The sequence below is a fragment of the Canis lupus genome, chromosome 4 (genome assembly GCF_048164855.1).
Source record: "Canis lupus baileyi chromosome 4, mCanLup2.hap1, whole genome shotgun sequence".
NCBI lineage: Eukaryota > Metazoa > Chordata > Mammalia > Carnivora > Canidae > Canis > Canis lupus.
In genome coordinates, this window is record NC_132841.1 from 71,736,058 (window position 1) to 71,754,737 (window position 18,680).

Sequence of the window (18,680 nt, forward strand, 5' to 3'; positions counted from 1 at the left end):
CAGCTCGCCACAACCTATCACCACCTAAGTGAGAAAAAAACATGAAAAATTGTTCCTCACTTACTCAAACCGTACTTGCGGTGCACCTACCCTCAGCCAGGTACTAGTCCGGGCACCAGTCATCCAAAACGTGGCCAAAACCAAAACTCTTTGCCCTCTTGTGGTTGATATTTTATTTTAGTGGAAACAGACAATATTCAAAAAGGTAAAAATAGGTAGTGATCCAGGCAATGATAAATGCTATAAAGAATACAAACAGGCTATTATAATGGGGAAAAAATGGAGCCTGCTTTAATTAGAGGTGACATTGAGGCAGGACTTAAGAAACAGTGCCAACAAATAAAGAGCATCTTGGCTTTTGCCCCGAAGCAGGCAAACGCTTGGATGGAGCTACCACTTTGCACAACTTTGAGTGACATCATTCACATCTGTTCTGTATGACAATGTAGCAGAATCCCTGGAGTTGGCACAATTGGTGGCCTTTTAGCTTAGTGTATTCTGTGGCAAGAAAAACACCAAAGAGAGGAAATGCCAGTGCCCCGGGTTGGGAAGGAGAGCATGCTTCCTCCTCGGATGACACACACCCTGTGTTATGTCACAGGCAGCCTTGTGACTATTAAAAGGTAGCCTTGTGTGGCGTTTTAAACCCAAAACAAAACTCTGACACTCTTAAACCTCATTCTAAGTGTCTGCCGGCTTCGGTTTTCCAACAGACAGCATTTATAGCAATGCCAGCCTTTGCCTGAAATGCCCTTTCCTTCCTGACGCTGCTGGGCCCCTGGCTGGGACTCCGTGGAGTCTCCGGGCCCGGCGTTTGGAGCCCTGCTGCCAGGGCCGGGCTGGGGCCAGCCGTGCTCTCCGTAAGCCGAATTCTGGTATGAAGTTAGTGACTTGCAGGGGGAACGTGAGGATTGTAAACTCTTGCTGCCTTCCGCTCCCTTTTTAGAGCCATTTCCCCAAAGTAGGCTCCCGGGAGCGCTAATTGGGTGAGATCCTCAAAAACGAAAGGGGGATGGGGTGATTCTCTGATGGAGGAAGTCTGGAAAACATTGAGTTAAATAACATCAAACCATTTTTTAAAGTTAAAAAGGGAAATGTAGAACTTATCAGAGCCTTGATTAGACCCACAAGCCCCGCGACCCCCGTCCAGGAGGGGTGTGGTGTGTGGAGCACCCCCATTGGGGGGAGCCAGGGAACTGCCCGCTGCGTTGTTTCTTGCTCAAAACACCTGCTGACCATCTCTCGAAACTACCTTGGGCCGTGTTGCCTGCTTCTATAAGCATCAGGACGAGCAGAGAGGGGGTTAGAGATCAGTAGAGAGGCAGAGACTACTAGGCAACTCCCACGGGATGGACCCCTCCTACACACACACACACACACACACACACACACACACACACACATAACATTTGCGTACTGTGGTTTCTTGCTCAGCATGATTAACCAGTGGTCAGCTTTGGAAATTTCCTTTCCAAAGGGAGAATGTGAAAATGAATGTCTCTCACGTAAGGGAGAATGTGTTGAAAGCTGGGAAATTCCTAGCAATAAAAAAGAGAACTTTCACCATGCTTACTGAAAATCCTCCGCAGGCTCGAATTGTTTTGAGCCTTTGGCCACTCCGTGGTCTTGAGGGATTGATTCCCCTTGCAGTGGTTCTCGCAGGGAATGCTGCTTCAGCGGAGCTCCAGGCTCTGAATTCTTGCTGCCGAGAACCATGTGAGCACTGGATTAGGAGCCCGGTCACCAGGCTCTGACAGTCTCCTGTGGCTTATGTCCGTGACATCAGCCCAGGCTGGTTTTCTCCTCTGTGGCCAGTGCTGAGTGAAGCAAAGATTTAAAAGAACTTTCTAAAAAATCAATCTACTCTTGAAGTAAAAGCAAAAAGTCAGAATTTCCTGAACCTAAGTAAAAAAACAGAAAGCACTGCCCTCCCCTTCCCCACCGCCCCCCCCCCCATGCAAAGTCCTGCTTGGGTCATGGCTAATTTGCTCTCCGACCCCAGAATCACAGGGAGGGGGGAACCCAAGACTTCGTGCACTCCACCTCATCACAAAGGCAGGGAAGGGATGGAGGTGTCAGCCGCGGGCTTTGGGGCTTTTTTCCATCAGGTAATGAAAGGTCTGAATCCAGAGCCTCTCCTTGGGACACATCTTCGGTAGCAGAACTGTTACTATGATCCCATGCAATAGTTAACTTTGGTCTCATCACATCCTGAATGAAATTAAAACCAAATCCTGCCAAGTCATCCCTGAAATAAATAGGTAGTTGGGGGAAATAAAAGGAAAGCACCCCCTTACTCATGTGTGACAACGAATGCATGGCCACATCCTGGCCCCATGGCAGGTGAGGGTAACAATGATGAGAATGCAGACTGGGGTGGAGAATGTGTGATGACAGGTGCACAGAGTGAGCTAGAATGGCCCAGCCGGCAGCAGGTGAGAAGAAAACCTGAAAGGAAAATGAGCCAGGGACAGTTACAGGGTAGGGTCATTTGAATTTCAGATAAACATGACGCAACTTAATAGAACTATGCTTTGTGCAAGATTTGGGACATGCAATATTTGGGACATACCTCTATTAAAATGATTACTCCTTGTTTATCTGAAATTCAACTGGGCACCCTGCGTTTTAATTTGCTAACACTGGCAGGAGAACGTGACATTTGAGCTGAGCCTTGAGGAAGAGCAGGAATCTGTCAGGTGGATGAGGACAGAGGGTGGTGGTGGCATGAGGGACAGACATGCCAGGCTGAAGGAACGGTGCCACCCAGAAGGACAGAAGGGCACTGTGGGTCCAAGGAACAGTAAGCAGAGTGCCGGGCCTGGGGCTGACTTAGCCGTTAGGCACAGCGGACACCTTGGCTAGGAGCCACAAGATTTCTAGAGGCCCTTTTAATTAAATATCAGTGGTGATATTTTTCAAATCACAGGAAAAATTGAATAGGACAATATTGAACATATCATAACAAATCCAGTCGGGATTCTGTTCCCCTTTAGAAAGTCATGCGGCCATAGAATTTTTAATATTTTATATAGAGGAGGATCCCACAAAGGCAAAAGTGCCTGAGGTGCATAAAAGTATTGCGGCCCTGGGTGTGGGGCCAGTAACAGACTTGCCATGCTCTCTTCTCGCACTTCCCTTCTAGGCTTCCCTTTATCGCCCTGTCGTTGAAGCCAACCTCTTCGTGAACATCATAACTAACACTTGGTAAGAACTTGTTACATGTATTATCCCATTAAATCTTCACAACAACAGCCCTCTTCCCACCCTTCAGGTTAGATTGTCTTCTCAAGATATTTGCACTTGGATCCCACTTAGGGCAACAGACCTAAGGGCAGGCCATCGACGTTCCAAGATTCCTTCACCCCCTTTGAGAAGACAACAGGAGTCAGGTGACCCGGAGCATGCTGGCAGTCAATGGGTGACAGAGGCAAGAAAAGTAGAGAGAAGATATAAGGCTTCAAGAAATCAGAGAACCAGCAGACACAAGCCATAAGGAAGAGGGTTTTAAACACATGGAATAGATTATTTTAACTAGGGACCTTCTTTGAAGTGGTGTATGTAAGGAATTTTAACCCACTTCCAGCTCTGTGCCTGGGTGTCATTCATTCGATTAATTATTAAACATCTATCTCCTACCAGAGAAGGGTATAAAGATATAAAGATAAAAGCATATAAAGATAAAGCCCTGAGGGGCCCCCAGATCGGAGGGACAGAAACAGTGTAAGATACATGGAGAAGACCGTGATAAGGACAACACAGCGTTACGGGACATGCAAGGATGGACCATAAATCCAGCTGAGGCTGGGGGCAGGGGGCGGGGGAAGGTACCAGGGACAGCTTCCTGGAGGTGGCTGCCTGAATGTACTAGTGTAGGATGAGTAGGAATTTTCTAGACTGAAGTTGGGGGAAGGGAGGCCATTCCATACAGAAGGGACTTGAAAGCTAAGCCAACAAGAGTAGAAAGAGCCTGGTGTACTTTTGGCTGAGAGGGTGGAGACAGGTCAAGGCCAGGGCTTTGGAAGGCAGGACTAACGGGTGTACTGGGCAGGACAGGGAAGGAAGCCGCAGGGCTGTGGGTGGGGAGGGGTGGGGGGACAGAGAACCCTTCCTCTGCTGGGCTCCAGCTCCGCGTCCACCCTCGGGAAAGGAGCACTTCTGACCTCCACGCCTGACCTCACGCTCTCAGACCCTCTGCCTCCCCAGGCTCCTGTCTGAGTCCCATTCTCTCAAGGCCTTGTATGCCCTGCTTCCACTCTCCCATGAAAAACTCTCCAGAGACAACTACTTTCCACAGGGAACTCCACAGGACCAAAAGGCTTCCAGACCAACAGTTCCCAAACTGCCCAGCTGAGCCCTAGGGAGTCATTCATAGATGCAAGGGCTTCTTGATTTTAAAAACTGGGGAAATGCTGCATATTTTAGTTCCATCTCAGAAAGAAATAGTACCTGTTAGCATATTAAACAAAGCCCTGAGAAGGCCTGCAGAGGAAAACCTGTGTAATTTTGTTTAACCCAGCAGCTCACAATCTTATTTGACCAAGGAGTATTTGGCAACATCTTTTTTTTTTAAGATTTTATTTATTTATTCATGAGAGGCACAGAAAGAGAGGCAGAGACACAGGCAGAGGGAGAAGCAGGCTCCCTGCAGGGAGCCTGATGCAGGACTCAATCCCAGGAACATGACCTGAGCCAAAGGAAGACGCTCAGCCACTGAGTCACCCGGGCGTCCCTGAGAGTAGTGTTCTGCTGGACACAACTTGGGAAATGGAATTCAACCAAAAGGAATGACCAAAGGGTCAACCAAAGAGTCAACCAAAGGAATGAATCTCTAATGGAAGAATTGCTGATGGCAGATGCTGAGTTCCTTCTGTGTAGGGATCTTTCCAGCCCACCATCAGTATAAGGCACCTTTGGCCTAAAGGACCTTACAAATGGCCACCACACTTTCTTACGTGTATCAGTTGGACTGATCCAGTAAACAACCAAATTCAACCATGTTCTCATTTCTCCCTGGGCCTGAGCTGGGGTAACCAACCCTCCTCCCCTGTCCTCACTCTTCTCCCACCCTCAGTCCTAATCCCATCTGGCCAACTCTGCCATAGCTCACAATTGCTGGGCTGGAAGATACTCCAAGGGGTTCTAATTCACGTTACACACACAGAAAAAAATCAGCCATTGTGGTCTTCATTAGTGCTGCTCACCAAACAATCACAGATCCTTTCCACCCCTGGCGACGTGATAAGATTACACATTTGGATTTCCTCATGATTGACTGAGGCCAGTGACTGACCAAGGAGCACGAGCAGAAGAGGCTTGTCTTTCTTCTGAGCCTGACATTGAATTGCCTTTCTTTTCCTACAGGACAGCAACTAGAAACATTCAAGATGGCGGCTGTTCTGTCAACCTGGAGTGACCATGGTGGATGGAACCACTCTGCCAACCCATGACAGACACGCATGGCAAACGAGAAAGGACCCGCTGTAATCCGAGCCACCGAGATGTGGAGTCTTTCGTTCCTGTAGCACATCTTAGTCTTTCCTCACAGAGGCAAGTTTTTATTATGATGAGGTGTAGTGTGGGACATGAAGACAAAGTACCTGGCAGAGGCAGGGAGAGTCAGGAGTGTAAGGGCTCAGAGGGAGAGGGAGTGGCAGCAAATAGAGTGGAGGAGGTAACCAAGGGCCCAATCATGTAGAGTCTTCGGGTCATTGTAGGGATTTAGGATTTTATTCTGAACCAGGCAGGAAGCCATCAGGAGGTTTTAAGAAGACTGGTGACAGAATCTGGCTTGTGATGCTAAAGGACTCTTCTAGCTGCTTTGTGGAGTACAGACTGTGGAGGAGCAAAAACAGGTGCAGAAACAGGCCAGGCCACTGCAGCAATGCACGTGGGTGATGGTGGGGACTTGGACCAGCGTCAGCAACGGTAGTGCTGTCAGGACTTGCTCAGGGTCTGGAGTGAGGGGCCGGGAGAGCAGGAGTGAAGGTGTGATCAGAGTGGTACCGAGTCTGAAGCCAAAGCCGTGGCATCTCCAAGAAGACCAAGCTGCACATGTCGCATGCAGGGGACTCATTCCGGCCTCATTCTGGACCTTTTCTGCTGGGAAGGTCACCAAGTAAGAGGAGAGACGCTGCCTGCTGACATCCTAACTGTGGGTAAGGCAGGAGCCAGTGCAGGGGCAGGGCTCTGAGGGAGCCTGCCAGGCCCTGAGGTCTGGAATGCCATTAAAGTGCGTATGCCAGGCCAGTTGGCTCGTGGGCGGGATGAATCTGCTGCCGCTCCCTCTGACAATGTTTAGCATGAAATAAAAAGTATGGCTTTCAAATGATACCGCCAGGAAGATTCTTGAGCAAATATGGCCAAAGCCGCTCTGCAGAATGTTCTCAGAGGCTGGGATTCCATTCGCCTCCAGCCCTCTTTTTCCATCTGGTCCTTCCCAGGCCTGCACTGAGGTCCAGCCGGACAGTCACATTGGCCTCCTCACAGGTCCCCCGCCTTCCAACCCTTCCCCTCCAGCTTCACTCATGGCTGCCAAATTGATCTTCCACACCTCGCAATCCTATTCAAAATTCCTCTCTTCCTGCTGCCAGTCACATCCCTCAGACTGCCAATCCAAGCCTCCACAATTTGTTTCAAACAAATCTTTTCTCTAGTTGTGTTTACGTCCCCCAAATCTTCCTGTTTAACTAACCTCTACCCTTCAGTCACTGTGGATGACCTCCAGAACCTCAAAATACACACTGCGCTTGCTACACTTTCCATGGCTGGACCCTTGCCCAAGTCTTTCCCTCTGCTGGGAATAAGGTCCTTCTTCTCTTCAGCGTTCCAGATTCTCCCCAGCTGGTGTCCATCACCCACTTCACTGTGGTCCTGCAGCTAAGCTCCTCGTGTGTGGATCATGCTAGTGGCGTGGGCCCCCTTCCTTGTGGATATGTGTGCACTGATCTCCTGTTCTCTGCTAGGTTGAGGGCTCCTTGAATGCATGAGCCACATCTGGCTCATCTTTGAATCCTGAAGAGTCCTGAGCATGTGCTGTCACATGTAGCAGAAACTCAACTCAAGCTGCCTTAAACAATGAAAGGGAATTGATTAGCTCATTTACCTGGAAAGTCCTGAGGTGGATCTGGTTCAGAACAAGCTAGATCCAGGTGTTCAATTAACATTATGAGGAAGAGCCTCCTGTCAACCGCTTCACCGTCTTCCATTGTGCTGGCCTCATTCTTAGACTCTCCTTCCCCCTCAGGATGGTAAAGATGCCTAGTGCAAGTTATAGGCTTGGGTCCCACTCTCTTAGCTACCTAGTAGATAGAATGAGTTTTTTATTTGATGACTCCATCACAAGGCCTTTGGAGGAGATTCTGATTGACCAACTGGAGCCAGATGATAATGTCTCAACCAGTGGGTATGGCCAGGTGGATGGATAATTCTGTCCTGGCCTAGGGCATGTGTTCATGTTTGGTGCCAGCTGCCAGCCCAACTTCACTGAACTACCTGGGCTAAGAACATGGGAGGTCAGGTGCTGTGGTGGAGATATGAGTGCTATGACCTAAAGAAGGAATGAGGGATGCTGAGAAGCCAAAAACAACAGATGTCCACAACAGTCATTTTCTGTGATAGCACATTTAGCAAACAATTTGGCACCTCTTTTCTCAGACTGAGTTTGACAACCATCTGCTCAAAGAAATTAAGGTTTCCATCTTGGCTTATTTGTTTGGACATAACAACAAGTTCACATAACAATTCAAATAGAACAACAGGGAGTAGGGGGCTTCAGTTAAGATGTCATGGGAGAATATAAGTACTGGTACTTCAATATTTTTACAAAAAAGGAATATCGTATGAGTGGGTGGATGGATGGATGGATGGATGGATGGAGGAAAGAAAGAAAGGAAGGAAGGGAAGAAGAACTGTTTTATTTGATTGTGCCATTTGTCAGATTAAAAACCTGTTAGAGGGGATCCCTGGGTGGCTCAGCAGTTTGGCGCCTGCCTTTGGCCCAGGGTGTGATCCTGGAGTCCCAGGATCAAGTCCCATGTTGGACTCCTTGCATGGAGCCTGCTTCTCTCTCTGCCTGTGTCTCTACCTCTGTGTGTGTGTGTGTGTGTGTGTGTGTGTGTGTGTGTGTTTGTGTGTCTCATGAATAAATGAATAAAAATCTTTAAAAAAACAAAAAACTGTTAGAGGGTGCCTGCATGGCTCAGGCAGTTAAACAACTCTTGATTTCCACTCAGGGCATGATCTTAGCGTCGTGAGATTGAGCCCTGCACTGGACTCCCCTGCTCAATGGAGAGTGTGCTTGAGATTTCCTTTCCCTCTCCTTCTGCCCCTCCCCCCAAAGAACTAAATAAATAAATCTTAAAAAAAAAAAAACCCTACTATAATGTGCCCCATTAAAAAGAGAGTTTGGGCAGCTGGGGTGGCTCAGTGGTTTAGCGCTGCCTTCAGCCCAGGGCCTGATCCTGGAGACCCAGGATCGAGTCCCACATCGGGCTCCCTGCATGGAGCCTGCTTCTCCCTCTGCCTGTGTCTCTGCCTCTCTGTCTCTCTCTGTGTGTCTCTCATGAATAAATAAATAATCTTTTAAAAAAAAAAGACTTCAAAGAAGGTTCAATTAATAGAAAACCCCATTGCAGTGGCTTAAATAGGGGCTTACTTATCTCACAGTTTATTGATATGTACATGGTGTGTGCCGCAGGAATAATTTTTGCAGGCACATCTACCAATGGATGTTAACATTAGTAGGCATATGGTTGAGGAGAAAAAGATACTTACATTATCTCAAAGTATCTCTCTCAAGATATTTATTAATTACAAAGGGCAAAACAGTAAGTTTGCTGTTGGAGTGAATTGGAGAAACTCAGCAGACACCATATTAACTAAGTGATTAGGGCTAAGATCACCAGTAATAAGAAATATCGATATCATGTTCCCCAATATAATTGAGAAGAACATAACATCATTTCTCTTATTTTTGCCAAAAATGCAAAACCTCTATCTAGCCTTGAGAAAACATCAAACTCAAATTGAAGAACATTCTACAAAATAGCTGACCAGCAATATTAAAAAATATCAAGTACAAGAGTGACAAGGAAAGACAGAAGAGCTATTCCCAGCTTGGGAGAGCTGAAGGAGACATGACAAGTAAATTGAGGTAGGACCTCAGATTGGATCCTAGAAGAGGAGAGGAACATTAGTGGGAAAACTGGGGAAATCTCTCTTAATAAGGTCTGTAGTTTCATTAACAGTATTGTACTGAAGTTAATATCCCAGGTTTGATCACTATACATAGTTATGGAAGACATTAGTATTAGGGGAAGCTGGGTGAAGGGCATAAGGAAGCACTCCTCTTACTATTTTGACAACTTGTATGTCAGGCTAAAATTATTTCAAAATTAAAATTAAAAAATAAAACCCTTGTGTTGGTTTTTAGCAAATTTATAGACCAGTTGTCACCACAAGGCAAAGATTATAGGGTTAGTGCCCAAATCACATGTACAGACAAGTGGATCTTAGAGTTTGGAGGAAGAAGGATACAATGTGACCTTGATACTTTTGATGTCTCCAGCTTCAGGCAAGTTGCATGGCTTCTCCTGGACTTTGAAAGCATGGGCCAAGGGGTGAAAGGGCTTTCACAGGGAACCCCGACAGAGCAAAGACAAAGAAGTGTGAATGAACATGCCACGTTCTGAAGGTTGCTCAAACTTCTTCCCAGGCAAAGAAATGGACTTTGGGCTCTGCTCTGGAACTAGCATTCTGGAATTTCAGGCCTGGTGTGGAAGTGGTAAGGGCATAGGGATTGGCTGTGGGACACGGAAAAATTGGAAATAAAGGCAGTATCTTGAGAAATAAGTTATGGAGGAACATATGCTGGATTCATTTCTGTGTTCAAAAGACACAAAAATAAGAATGAAGTCGGAGACTAAAAGCCAGAGCACACATGTTAGAGAGCTTTTAAGGGCACCAAGCTGATTTCAACCAGGATATTACAGAGCAAATATTTCTTTAGAGGAGCAATGAACGATATGGATGGAGTCAGCTAAAGAATTGTAGTTACCTCAGTCTCGTGGCAACCAAACTTCCAAACTTCTTCCAACTTCACCGTGCACACAGAACACCAAGCAATCTTGTTAAAATGTGGATTCTGATTCAGTAGGTCTGAGATGGAGCCTGAGATGCTGAATTTCTCACAATCTCCTAGGCGATGCCAGTGCTACTGGTCCTCAAACCTTGCTTCGAGTGGTAATGATACAGACCATGTTTGGGCTGCAGGAAGACAGTGAAGAGAACAGTGATCTGGGACTATGTTCAACAAGGCTGTGTGGGTTCCAAATAACTTCCTGGTCTTCATGTATGGGTAAGTAGTCATAAGCAGAGTTAATATGAAAAGCTGAGAATTTGTATGAAAAGCCCTACTGGAGGATCCCTGGGTGGCTCTGTGGTTTAGCACCTGCCTTTGGCCCAGGGCTTGGTCCTGGAGTCCCAGGATCGAGCCCTGCATCAGGCTTCCTGCATGGGGCCTGCTTCTCCCTCTGCCTGTGTCTCTGCCTCTCTCTCACTCTCTCTCTCTCTCTCTCATGAATAAATAAATAAATATTTTTTAAAAAAAAGAAAAGAAAAGCCCTACTGGGCAAATGACACCAGTTTGAGGAGCAGGTGGAAACCTCGAATCCAGAGGTGAAGCAACAATGCATCTATAACACTATTTCAATAAATCCATTGAGCACAGCCCTGAACCACAGATGGATGGCACGGGGCCTCCCAGGGGCACCAAAGACCAGCCAGGGGAAGGCTCCCTGATGACAAGCTCACTGCCACCAAGGCCTTTGGCCTGACAGTGCAGCAGGTCCAGCAAGCCAAGCTCTTCGTCGTCCCTTCTCCTGTCATCACATATCAAGTTTCCTTACATCCCCTCATCCCTTCCCAGCTCAAACATCCCATTACCCAAGGAAAGACCTTCCAGCCTTCCCACCAGCATGCACCACCATGTGCAAAAATGCAGGAGCTGGAGGAAAGGACAAGACCCTTTGACTTCTCCTGGGGACTTATCCATCGCTCTTCTAGAGGATGGAAGTGAGTTTTACCTCCTTTCCCCATGAGGCAAGTCAGGAACACCATTTCTAGCAATCGGCTGGAAGGCATTTTCATTTTCTGTGGGAATCTAGAAGGTGGGCCTCTTCCCTAAATGATCAGATTCTATTCTACCAAATGAGCCGAGAACAAGTGCTTCCTACATATACTGTGGTGACTGAAACACAGCCTCTGCTTTCAAGATGCTCCTAGTCTACTGGGAAAGAAGGCCAAGATCAAAGTGAGCAGATGCCAAAGGCTGGAGCACCCAGAGGAGGTAATGCTCTGTGGAGAGTAGGGGTTGGAGAACTGAGAGATATACCCTGAGTAAGTGGGTCTGCTGGCTCCATCCGCAGCCCCAGCTTCTCCCTACAAGACACCCTAGCATCCACCATGTCCAGGTGGACTGCCAAGGCCTTTGGCTGGTAGAGCTTCCCTGCCATTAGGTGCAGACTCCACAGCAAATCCTGCAGACCAAATCAGTTGAGCCCCACACGGTACACTGTCTTTGCATTCCCCACCGTCCAAGTCTTACCATATTTTCCCCAGGTTTCTAAATCATGGCCCCCAAATCTTCCTAAACCTCTTTGCTCTGAGTCTCGGTGTTCACTCACTGCCCCAGCCTCAGGGCCCCCGCCCAGAACATGTATCATATGCCCTGGCAGCCATGGCACTGCCCCATCCTCCCCACTCTCTGACCAATGAGGACAAGAATCCTCCACCCCATCCCCACCCACCCACCAACCCACCATCTTCTCTCGCATTTGCTTGGTCCTCTTCTCACACCAGCTGTTATTTGGGAACATTTCCCCCCTTCTCTGTCAAAATCCTAGTATTTTAGGTCTGTGTTCACAGATATGAGCTTAGGATTAACTGTTAGACAGTTGTTTTCTATAAGCACAAACTCATCCCTCCTGTATCTATCTGATGAATAATGTTTTTGAGGCTCATCCACATTGTAGAAGGTTTTAGAATTTCACTCCTTATAGCTGAATGATATTCCTTTATAGGTATAGGCCATCATCCATTTATCCATCCATCTGTTGATGGACATTTGGGTATTTTCTGCTTTGGAGCTGTTACAGATATTGCTGCCATCAACATTTAGGTGGAAGTTTCTGTGTGGCTGTTTCCGTTTCTCTTGCTGGGTCATGTGGTCAGTATTGAACTCTGAGAAACCACCAAACTGTTTCCACAACAGCTGAACCATCTCACTCTCACCCACTACCACGCCGAGACCATTACTGCTGCAGCTACTATTGATTGGGTGCACGAAGGTCCAGATACCCTGTTCCAAGACAACTGAATGAAATTGGTATTGAAGGAAAGCAAAATATGTCACCCCCAATAGACCTCTTTGATACAAAAAGGATTATTTTGAGCTAAAGGCAATGAAGAAGAAACAAACTCAGTAAGAGCTCTTCTTTTTCTGCCTCAAGGCAAGATATAAATTCTCCTTTTACTGGAGACAGGCTCTTAACAGCCCAGAGGTGGCACCAGAGGAAGCTGTGAACAAATCTTATCCCATTAGTTCCCCGCCATGGAGCCACCTTCCCACAGGTTGAGCCTGCCCAGGGACTCCTACCACTGCTTGGTCCTGTCATCCCTCTGCAGATCTACTGTTCTTTGTCCAAGAGGATAGAGATGCCAGATTTCTAAGCCACTGCTTTGAGTTACTTTTGGTTCAGATTTCTCCTGTGCGATGTGAATAAACTCCTTTTTTGCTTGTTCATCTTTTAGTTTATGAATCGCAGCTGAAGCCTGAGATGGGTAAAGTTTAAGCTTCCCTACAGTATCATCATCATCTTCATTTTATAGAAGGGAAATTGTAACACAGTGACTTGCCCAAGATCACACAGGCAGGATGTGGGGAAAGGACGTGCGGCCTCAGAGCAGCGGAGAGAAGCGAGTGAGCACAGGTACTGTGCTTTGTGTGGATGGATGTAAGGTGCAGGTGGTAGATGTGCTTCCCACCATATCTCTAGCACCTGCATGGTGCCTGGCACTAAGCAGGTCCACGATAACATGTACCAAGTAAAGAGGTTAGGAAAATGAAGTAAAAGAGGAAGTTGGAGAGCTAGAGAGCTGGAGAGCTGGACAGTGTCCAGATCACAGGGAGATTTGCCTGCTTTAGTGAGGAATATGGACTTTATCTTGTGGGTAATATGAAGACTTTTGAGGTTAGCATCAGAAAGCCCACTCAGTAAGAGTGTGGAGTATGGCTTGGATTAGATCTGTTAGAAGCAGGGACGGTAGTTAGGCAGCGGTTGCAATAGGCCCAGGAGAAAGATATGGAGGAAGGAATGAACCAAGGCAATAACGCATGGGATGGAAAGGACAGAAGACAAGCATGATGAATGGGAAGAAAAAAATAATCTGCTGGCTAGAGTAACAGATTGGATTTCAGGGCAGAGGGGGAAGGTGGGATTATGACACATTTCCAGGTTTATGTTTGGATGATGGGACCAGTGGAGGGGCTGCTACTGGTGGGCACAGTAGGCGCCGATGAGTGGTGATGCCTTCTCCATGCTGGCTGTGGCGTATTTAGGCTACTGGGGGACATGCGGGTGAACAGTGGATGGCTGAGTCCCAAGCTCAGGAGAGAAGGGAAGGGGATAGAGAATTAAAGGCTATAAGCACCCATGTCATCACTGACATCACTGGGTGCATGAGATCCCAGGGATATGGGCAGAAGCAGGAAAAGAGGAGCCTGGAGAAAAGTCCCCCTGCAATTGGGCTTACCACTACCACTGTGCCTTCCCCAGTCCACTTAGAAACTTACTGTTTAGTGCCTTGTTCTCACCAACAATCTAACCTAAGCTAGTCAGAATTCAGTTTTCCAGCCCAGAGACCACCTTCCTTTCTACTCCCCTCCCCACACATGTACTCACATCATCACTTGCTTCTGCTCCTTTACACATACATATTTCAAGAAATACATGTGTGCCTCAATTTCTTTGCCATTCGTTCACTTGAATTCATCGTTTTCAATCCCTGGAGAATATATGACTACAAACTTTTGTGGAGGAGAGAAAGCTTTGTCCTTTCCTCAAAAGAAAGGATGTGCCCCTCAAAATGGAGTTTGGTGGCAGTGGGAGCCAAGCAGAGTTCACAGGGGTGCAAGCACGGGCAGTGTCCTTGCAAGGAATGGGAGCCTTGGCCTTGGAACTTGGTGGCAGGCCTGACTCAGATTCTCTTCCTGAGAGAACTGTCTCTCCCTCCCCAGTTGGACATTCGATTCCTCTGACTCCACTTGGTTCTCAGCGTCTGCCTGCCTCAAGGAGGGAATGAGCTGGCTATGCTAGTGTGGGATTCTGAACCTTGCCATGGTGATTTCGCGCTGCAAAATTGACTATCCCAGCTTCTGCTTTCATCTCAGTCTTGGGAGCTTGGGGAGTGTGAATCCCCCTGGACTTGCCCTTGATCTGTAGACAAAATGCAGTGACACAGCCTGTGGCTAAGACACAGCCCTTGGACCTGGTCAAGGGGCCTGACTTCTGCCTGCCTGAGAAGAGGCTGTCAAGCAGATGGCCCTCCCCAGAATGACCTGGGCTCTACTCTTCTTCTTTTTCTTTTCTTTTTCTTTTTCTTTTTTTTTTTTTGACTTGGTCTCACTACTTTGATCACCTGTCACCTCTTTCTACAACCACTCCTCCTTGCTCCTTAGTCTGCCATGAAATTTTAATTTAAATGTTAATAGTGAAAACCCATTCTCAATTTATATTTTCTAGTTTAACTTCTAGGGATGGTGTTTCTAGAGGTCAACTTCCAGACTGGAAGAAAGCGTACTCATGAAATAACAGTGTCCATGGCTCAGTTAACTTCCTTAAAGCACCATTTCTGGATACATTTTGTGAAGTCACAGTTTAGAAAAACAAAGCTCCCAAAAGGCTCTAAGAATGAAGCCATGTTCAGACTGGCAATCCGACTAACTTATAAACATTTTCTCCATTTATTTAACTTTCCCCATCCAAATGCAGAGATGGGAAACATAGTTTGGAGAGAAATGTGTTGATGCTGTTGGGGAGAGGGGAGTTGCTGAGCTCCTGCTGGCCCTTGTATTTCCCCCCATCTCAACCACCACTCCCCAGCTATGAGCAAGCAGGCACACCCACAATGGGCATAGCACGTGGGGTTCAAATGAAACCATGGGGCAGTCTACAAGACTGCCACCAAAATATAATCCGCATCAGCCTGCAAAACTGCTCCCCTTTTAACCATACCCCCCAGGGCTCATTTTGCCCTTCGGAAAACTCCTTATACTTCTGCCTAAAGATTGGCCCTTTCTGACAGTGTTCTTCTCAACTTTATCGCTCTAGTATACCTTTGCTGTTAGGACAAATAGTTTTAATGGAGTGCCTTCTATTTTCTCTGTACCCTAAAGGTATTACCTCATTCAATCCTGAACAAAGGAAGAGGCAACGAATAACTGCTTTTTACAGCCTAACACCCAAAGCTCAGAGAGGTTCCTAGTTAGGGTTGAGTAGCAGAGCCAGGGCTGAAGCCCAGCTGAGGCTGACTCCACAACAGGAGCACACTCTTCCTGTCTCACCCCGGGCCAGTAGGAGGCTCACCTGACAGATGGAGAGGTGAGTTACAGATGTCACAACCACCAACTGAGCAAAGGAGAGAACGAAGCAGAACTTTTCTTTGCTCACAGCTGTGAGTAAATGTATTTCTGGCCAGTGTATTTCTTACCAGAAATAGAGTTGCCCAAATATTTATTTGTAAGAGGTACAGAGTAGTACAGTTGGAAAAACATCCATCCAAGAACCAGAAGTTCAAGGACTCATACATTTGCACTTTGTAAGTTGGGTTGACCTTGAGTAGGTGTAAATCACCCATACTCTCTGTGCTCATTTCTTCCTCTATCAAGTGAGGATAAACAATGCCTGCCCTCCCTTCATCGCAAGGCTGCTATGAGAATCAATGAAGTGATTGAAGTGAAAAATACAAAATGTTCTATAAATCATGTATAAATACATATTTTTATATTGATGTATTTCCACCTGATAAAAGAACATGTTGGGGTCTATGAATCCATTCTTTAGATCTGCTCTTGGACATAACATTCAGTTTCTCTTGGCCTCAGTTTCCCCCTCTGTAAAATATGGCCATGGGGTTCATTGAACCCTAAGCTTTTTTCTAGCTCTGACCTTCAGCAGATTAATGACTCTTCCTGATTCCTACCATGCTTTCCAACCAGAGATGAGGTTCCCTCACATAGAGCCATCTGTCTTCTCAACCAAGAAGAGGCTGGATATTAAACAGCAAAGGTGTCCCCACAGATGTTCACTACAAAAATCAAACAAACAAACAAACAACAAAAATGGCAGAATTAAATTCAGAGAGGAATAATAACATCTCTATCTCCTCCATAAAGCTTATCACAGGATATTATGTGCCACACAGTATGGTTGGAATAAGATGGATGGAAAAACAGTCCAGAACAGGAGACAGACTTTAAACAAATATTTTCCCAGGTAACTACTTAATTAGAGTTGTGACATATGCTATGACATAGAGTAAGACTGTTGATCAGGAGATTATGTAATGGATCAGAGGGTCTCAGAAGGATTTCCCAAGGAAGGGGCATTTCCAACTATTTCTTGAAGGAGGATCTGGATTTAGCAGGGCATGGGAAGGGGTTAAGAAGACATTAGAGGATATTCTAGGCAGAATGAATGTACAGTGCCAAGGTCTTTTAAAGAGGAAAGTTCTTGATCTATTTGGATCACTGAAAATAAGTTGATTTGGCTACAATGCTGCTAGTGACAGGGAGAATGGCATGACATGAGGTTCCAGATATGGACAGGAACAGATCATGCAGGATCTTATAGGTTAAGATGAAGAATCTGGGCTTTATCCCAAGAGCACAATGATGCCACTAGAAGGTTTTAAGCTAGAGGGTATGTTCAGAGAGATTATCCAGAAAGATCACTGAGGAAGCAACAAGTCTACTAGAGGGGTGTAGGAGTGGTGCACCCAAACGAGTCAAGAGGCCTGGGTTGTGGTGAAAGGTAAGAGCAGATGGTGACTGGGACCAGTCTAGTGGCCATGGAGATAGAGAAATGTGGAAGTAGTTGAGAGATACTTAAGAGGTGAGATGCTCAGGATGCGGTCATTGATTGTGGGTGGTGGGGGAGAAAGAGGGAAGTAACTCATATATACTATACATTCGAATCCAGTGGGGTTGTTGGGACCATGATCCCCAATTTCCAGAGAAAGAAGGTCTCTCAGAAGCTGAGAGACTTGCCCAGATTGAAGAGCTGAAAATTTTGATTCTCAGAACTCTCAGTTCTTACACCGTAATTATTTCAGGTATATAAAGGCTCTTGTCCCAAGTGACTCATCCTAAGTGCTATCAATACTTCACAGAAAACTCAATGCAGGTCTGATTTCATGTGTATTGAATGCCAAGCACACCACAGCAAAGGCCATATGATGAGAAGGGACCGGAGTGAGCAAGTGACATCATGGGCCAAATAGAGTCGCTACAAAAACGTGCACCGCAGACTCCTTACACAATCACCTAATTATAGCTCCTGAGGAAGCGCTGTACAATAACACACTGCACGGAAGTCAGTGGATAACTGTCAGTGGGTCAGACGGTCTTTTTAATCTGAGTTGATATTTGGAAGATAATGTGTAACAGGCTCTATGAGGTTTTTGCGGTGGGGCTCTTGGCTGAACAGGTCATAAATCTTTCATGTCCAAGAGAAAGGTCTGTCCAGCTGGTGAGTGAACAGGCTCTTCCACACCCCGGATTCAAAGTCTGCCTGACCTTAAAGCCCTTTCTCCTCGTATCCCAAAGAAAGAGAACAAAGATGTCACAAAGTTCACATAAATATGTGTGTATCCTACACACAATGCAATGTTCATGTACCACTGCTCCTCCAACTGCAATGACCCAGCATGGTCTGGCCAAGGCAAACATTGATTTCTTTCCAAATATTCTGGTTTTAAAGACTATAGTTAAATAGCTCCCTTAAAGTTCCCAAATCATAAGAGGCAGAGTTTGGAAATTGAGTCTCTCCAAGCTCAGAGTCATGCTGTCTCATAACCAATCTGAGCCTCGGGTTCCTTGTGCACAATGAGGACCTTCTCCACCCCACAGCTCAGCTGTGGCAGTTAATACCTGGAAAGTGTCTCCCACAGGGCCTGGCTCACGGCGAACACTCGACAAATGGTCTCTATTAATTCCAATAGAGTGGCAAGAGAGTACATGTAACATTTAATGTAGAATTAAAATGAATATAAATTATACAAATAGTACACTCTGATTTATTCAGAAAGACTGAGACTGACATTTGAGTGTCACAGATATATCTGAGCTATTATTTAACATAGAGTAACAACACATTTCCCATTCAATGGCTAAAATTTTACTGGTCATGTTGGCTCCACTCTGCTCTCCCTGTATGACTCATTCATGATTCCCCAAGCACTTCAAGATCTTGCTATGCTTTCAATCCTTGAAAGCAGCATAGTTTCAGAAAATGCATGCAATAATGCCGGCACTGTTTCCTGCCTCACTTGGATTTTGCCTTCCTTCGGATGACAAACATGAATTACTCTTACTGAACTGATCTGTGCCAGATACGCTGCCA

General features: G+C 46.3%; 2 long non-coding RNA genes across 4 annotated transcripts in view; one reads left to right on the forward strand and one right to left on the reverse strand.

Moving 5' to 3' along the window:
• Positions 1–664: 664 nt before the first annotated feature.
• The window catches only part of LOC140632636 (uncharacterized), a 60,897-nt gene continuing 42,881 nt past the window's right edge, over positions 665–18,680 (forward strand). For all 3 annotated transcript variants that reach the window (XR_012030242.1, XR_012030241.1, XR_012030240.1), the window contains exons 1-3: positions 665–875; positions 3,146–3,207; positions 5,365–5,550. This is a non-coding gene — a long non-coding RNA (uncharacterized lncRNA). The remainder of the gene's footprint in view (positions 876–3,145; positions 3,208–5,364; positions 5,551–18,680) is intronic.
• On the reverse strand, positions 1,678–10,265 carry LOC140632638 (uncharacterized). The gene is made up of 3 exons (XR_012030244.1): positions 10,058–10,265; positions 2,298–2,448; positions 1,678–1,817 (listed from the first exon to the last, which is right to left on the reverse strand). It is a non-coding gene; the product is annotated as an uncharacterized lncRNA (long non-coding RNA).